This window comes from Enhydra lutris, unplaced genomic scaffold (assembly GCF_002288905.1).
Source record: "Enhydra lutris kenyoni isolate GAN:26980312 unplaced genomic scaffold, ASM228890v2 scaffoldscaffold23, whole genome shotgun sequence".
Taxonomy (NCBI): domain Eukaryota; kingdom Metazoa; phylum Chordata; class Mammalia; order Carnivora; family Mustelidae; genus Enhydra; species Enhydra lutris.
Window position 1 is genome coordinate 20,067,544 of NW_019154107.1, and position 6,000 is coordinate 20,073,543.

Genomic DNA, 6,000 nt, shown 5'->3' on the forward strand with positions numbered 1-6,000 from the left:
TTATTTTTACTTTTTATGTTTTCTTCCCTCATCACTTTTTCTGTATATCTACTGCATCAGCAAAGATTAACAAAAACTCCAGCAATGACCCTTGGGTCTCTGGTGTACATAATAGATCCTAACCACTTAATATAACTGGCCAAAAATTTCCTTTCTTCCAGGCTTTCTTCACTGCAATGTTGGAAGTAAAACATCAAATAATTACACTGCAATGATTTCAGTGTTGGAGAATAATCAACAGGTTTCTTTTCCCCCAATTTTAAGTTTCTAGGAACTTAAGAAAAGTAATTCATTGTCAAATATTTCTAACTGATATTGCATTAATGACTTAACTATAGTAGAATACCCAGGCAAATCTGCATAGATTAGCATGGCAATGCTATGTTAGACCTCCTACACAAGCAAGTGACCCTAGAACCTCAGTTAAAATGGCGGGGACCCCTTAGCCCAATGCCAAAGTGTCAAGGCAAGTCTCCCCATGTGATAAAAATGAACAAAGAATACATACAGAGATGGTATATACAGAATATATTTGGGGGGGGCCTTTCTGTTTTGAAAGCTCTCCTCAACATCTATATTATGGAGGTGGTTGAAGTACATCTTGAGACATGGCACCACTCAGCAATTTTGTAGCCTTTATGTCTTTTGACAGATATAAAAGGTTTTTATCAAAGAATGGAAAACCAGTTTAGTCACAATGACCAGACTCCTACAACTGGGAACACATTACTGATGGTGTTCCACATCACATTACTGATGTGAAACTTGTGCTCTGTGCCAAGGTCTCAGGTGAAAGGTGTGAGTAGGGCTGAAACCTGGATTGCACTTCAGTTACCAAGTCTTGTGTTTCCTTCAGGCCTTATAGCCAGGAGAAAAGAGTGTCTTTTTAATAAGCTGTCTACCCAGGGGGCACATTTTTCAGCATTTCATAAGCCTGAATAGGTGTTTTATTTTAAGTCACACAAAGGGCCAGTATCTGGTAGGGGTGGCCCTACCATCAACTATTTACATTTAGAATTTTTTTCAATACCATTTTGTACTTGATTGAAATAAGACACATAGAGACACTTCAGTGTCTTGCCTCAGTTTCTGCCACAGTTTCATTAAGACATCAGAATGGAAGTGAAAGTGTCTGTTTATTTTTGTATGGCAAATACATGACAGATCATTGAAGCAGAACTTTGAGATCAACTCTGCTATTCTTTGATCTTTTGAAGAAATTCATCCCTTGTCCTGAAAATTTAATATCAATTAATGGTAAAAGAATCTTGGTCAATAATGAAGCTGAAAGAAGAGGGAAAGAAAGGTAATGGATCACAAAGGTAGACTTAGGAAACTCAGCAACTTATTAAAATGTAGTAACATTTGTATCATAGGAGTCCCAGAAGATGAAGAGGGAGAAAAGGGGGCAAAAGTTTTATTCAAACGAATTATAGATAAAAACTTCCCTGATCTGGGGAAGGACACAGATGTCAAAATCCAAGGAGCACAGAGAACTCATTAAATTCAACAAAGGTTGATCATTGCCAAGGCATATCATAGTCAAATTCACAAAATACACAGACAAAGAATCTTGAAGCTACAAGGGGAAAAAAGCCCTTAACCTATAAGGGAAGACAGATCAGATTCATGGCAGATTTGTTCATAGAAACCCAGAAGGCCAGAAAAAAAGTGGCAGGATATATTCAAGGGGCTGAATGGGAAAAATATGCAGCCAAGAATTCAATTTTTTAAGACTGATTTATTTATTTGAGAGAGAGAGAGAGAGAGCATAAGCAGGAGGGGCAAAGGGAGAAAGAATCCCAAGCAGACTCCATGCTGAGCACAGAGCCTGATGCAGGGCTCAATCTCACAACCATGAGATTACAGCCTGAGCCAAAACCAAGAGTCAGACACTTAACCAATTGTGCCACTCAGGCACCCCTGCAACCAAGAATTCTTTATCCAACAAGGCTGTCATTCAAATAGGAGAAATGAAGAATTTCCCAGACAAACAAAAATGAAGGGAGTTTGTGACTACTAAACCACCTCTGAAAGAAATTAAAAGGGGGACTCTTTGAGTGGGAAGAAAAAGACCAAAAGCATCCAAGATTAGAAAGGACCAGAGAACATCACCAGAAACACTAACTCTACAGGTAACACAATGACATTAAATTCATTTCTTTCAAAAATCACTCTGAATGTAAATGGACCAAATGCTCCAATCAAAAGACATAGGGTACCAGAATGGGTAAAAAAACAAGATCCATCTATATGCTACCTATAAGAGTCTCATTTTAGACCCAACAAAACATGCAGATTGAAAGAAAGGGGATGGAGACCCATCTATCAGGCTAATGGACATCTAAAGAAAGCCAAAGTAGCCATACTTATATTAGACAAACTAGATATAATTATTTAATTTTTAAAGGTCTTCTTTGAGAAAGAACGAGTGTAAGCAGGGGGAGGAGCAGAGGGAGAGGGAAGTAATCCATAGACTTCATGCTGAGTGCAGAATCCAACATGGGGCTTGATCCCACAACTCTGAGATCATGAACTGAGCCAAAATATAAGAGTTGGTGCTTAACTGACTAAGATACTTAGGCACCCCCAAACTAGATTTTAAAACGAGAATTGTAACAAGAGATGAAGAAGGGCATTATATCATAATTAAGGGGTCTATCCATCAAGAAGATCTAACAATTGGGGGCACCTGGGTGGCTCAGTGGGTAAGCTTCTCCCTTTGGCTCAGGTCATGATCTCAGGGTCTTGGGATCAGGCTCTCTGCTCAGCAGGGAGCCTGCTTCCCTCTCTCTCTGCCTGCCTCTCTGCCTACTTGTGATCTCTCTCTCTGTCAAATAAATAAAATCTTAAAAAAAAAACACTTAAAAAAAGGGAAGATCTAACAATTGTAAATATTTATGACCCCAACTTCAGAGCACCCAAATACATAAATCAATTAATAATAAACATAAAGAAACTCATTGATAATAATATAATAATAGTAGGGGACTTTAACACCTCACTTACAGCAATGGACAGATCCTCTAAGCAGATCAACAAGGAAACAATGAGTTTGAATGACACTCTTGACTGGACAGACTTAACAGATATATTCAGAACATTTCATCCTAAAGCAGCAGAATACACATTCTTTTCGAGTGCACATGGAACACTCTCCAGAAGAGATCACACACTGGGTCATAAATCAGCCCTCAACAAGTACAAAAAGACCGAGATTATACCATGCTTATTTTCAGACCACAACGCTATGAAACTTGAAGTAACTTGAAGTCAACCACAAGAAAAAAAATGGGAAAGACCTCAAATACATGGAGGTTAAAGAACATCCTACTAAAGAATAAATGGATTAACCAGGAAATTAAAGAAGAAATTTAAAAATCCATGGAAGCAAATGCAAATGAAAACACAACAGTCCAAAACTTTGGGATGTAGCAAAGGCAATCCTAAGAGGGATATATATTGCAGTACGGGCCTTCCTCAAAAAGCAAGAAGAGTCTCAAATACACAACCTGACCTTATACCTGAAGCAGCTAGAAAACCGACAGCATATAAAGCCTACAGACAGCAGAAGAAGGGAAATAATGAAGATTAGAGCAGAAAAAAATGATATAAAACAACAACAACAACAAAATCAGTAGAACAGATTAATGAAATTAAGAGCTGGTTCTTTGAAAGAATTAATAAAATTGATAAACCCTTTGCCAGACTTACCAAAAAGAAAAGAGAAAGGACTCAAGTAAATAAAATCACAAATGAAAGAAAAGAGATCACAACCAACACCACAGAAATACAAACAATTATAAAGGAATATTAGGAAAAATTATATACAACTAATGAATCATCAAAACTAATGATGTACTATATGTTGGTTAAAAAAGGTAAAAATCAAGAAGTCAATTTCCATAAATAAGAGAGAAGTCATAACGTCATCACATGAAAAGACAGTTTATTTAGTGAATCAAATAAATACTATAAAACAAGGGAAAAAAGAAGAAATTATATGCCAACAAACTGGACAAAAATGAAAGAAATGGACAAATTCTTAGAAACTTACAAACCACCAAAACTAAAACAGGAAGAAATAGAAAACTTGAACAGGCCCATAACCAGTAAAGAAATTGAATCAGTAATCAAAAATCTCCCAAAAAACAAGAGTCCTGGGCCAGGTGGCTTCCCAGGGGAATTCTACCAAATACTGAAGAAGAATTAATACCTATTCTTCTAAAACTGTTCCCCAAAATACCAATGGATGGAAAACTTGCAAACTCATTCTATAAAGCCAGCATTACCTTGATTCCAAAACCAGACAAACACCCCACTAAAAAGGAGAATTATAGGCCAATATCCCTGACGAACATGTATGCAAAAATTCTCCATAAAATACTAGCAAATCAGATTCAACAGTACATTAAAAGAATTGTTCACCTCAGTCAAGTGGGATTTATTCCTGGGCTGCAGCGGTGGTGCAGTATTTACAAATCAATCAACGTGATACACCATATTGGTTAAAAAAAAAAAAAAAGGATAAGAGCCATATGATCATGTCAATAGATGCAGAAAAAGCATTTGAGAAAATACAGTGTTCTTTCCTGATAAAATTCTCAACAAAGTAGGGATAGATGGAACATACCTCAACATCATAAAGGCCATATACAAATGACCCCGAGCTAATATCATCCTCAATGGGGAGAAACAGATCCTTTCACCTAGGATCGGGAACAAGGATCATCATAAACAATGACAAGGATCATCTTTGTCAGGAACAAGACAAGGATGTCTACTCTCACCATTACTACTTAACATAGTACTGGAAGTCCTAGCCTCAGCAATCAGACAGCAAAAATAAATAAAAGGCATCCAAATAGGCAAGGAAGAAGTCAAACATCCACTACTTGCAGATGACATGATACCCTATGTGGAAGACCCAAAAGACTCCACCAAAAAATTGCTAGAAGTCACACGAATTCAGGTAAGTTGAAGGATATAAAATCAATGTGCAGATATCTGTTGCATTTCTATATACCACTAACAAAGCAGCAGCAGAAGAAATCAAGGAATCAATCCTATTTGCAACTGCACAAAAAACAATAAGATATCTAGGAATAAACTAAAGAGGTAAAAGATCTGTACTATAGAACACTTATGAAAGAAATTGAAAAGGACACAAAGAAACAGAAAAGCATTCCATGCCCATAGATTAGAAGAACAAACATGGTTGAAATGTCTATTCTACCCAAAACAATCTACACATTTAATGCAATCCCAATGAAAATACAACCAGCATTTTTCACAGAGCTAGAACAAACAATCCTAAAATTTCTGTGGAACCACAAAAGACCCTGAATAGCCAAAGCAATTCTGAAAGAGAAGAACAAAACTGGAGGCACCATGATTCCAGATTTCAAGCTATATTATGGTTTATATTACAAAGCTGTAGTCATCAAGACAGCATGGTACTGGCACAAAAACAGACACATAGATCAATGCAACAGAATAGAGAACTCAGAAATGGACCTACAACTATATGGTCAACTAATCTTTGACAAGGCAGGAAAGAATATCCAATGGAAAAAAGACCGTCTCTTCAACAAATGATATTGGGAAAACTGGACAGCAACATGAAGAATGAAACTGGATCACTTTCTTACATCAAACACAACAATAAATTCAAAATGGATGAAAGACCTACATATGAGATAGGAAACCATCAAAATCCTAGAGGAGAATGCAGGTAGTAAACTCTTTGACCTCAGCCATAACAACTTCTTACTAGACATGTCACTGGAGGCAAGAGAAACAAAAGCAAAAATGAACTATTGGGACTTCATCAAGATAAAAATCTGCACAGTGAAGGAAACAATCAACAAAACTAAAAGTCAGCCTATAGAATGGGAGAAGATATTTGCAAATGACGTATCTGATAAAGGGTTAGTATCCAAAATCTCTAAAGAACTTATCAAACATCACCCAAAAAACAAATAACCCAGTTAAGAAATG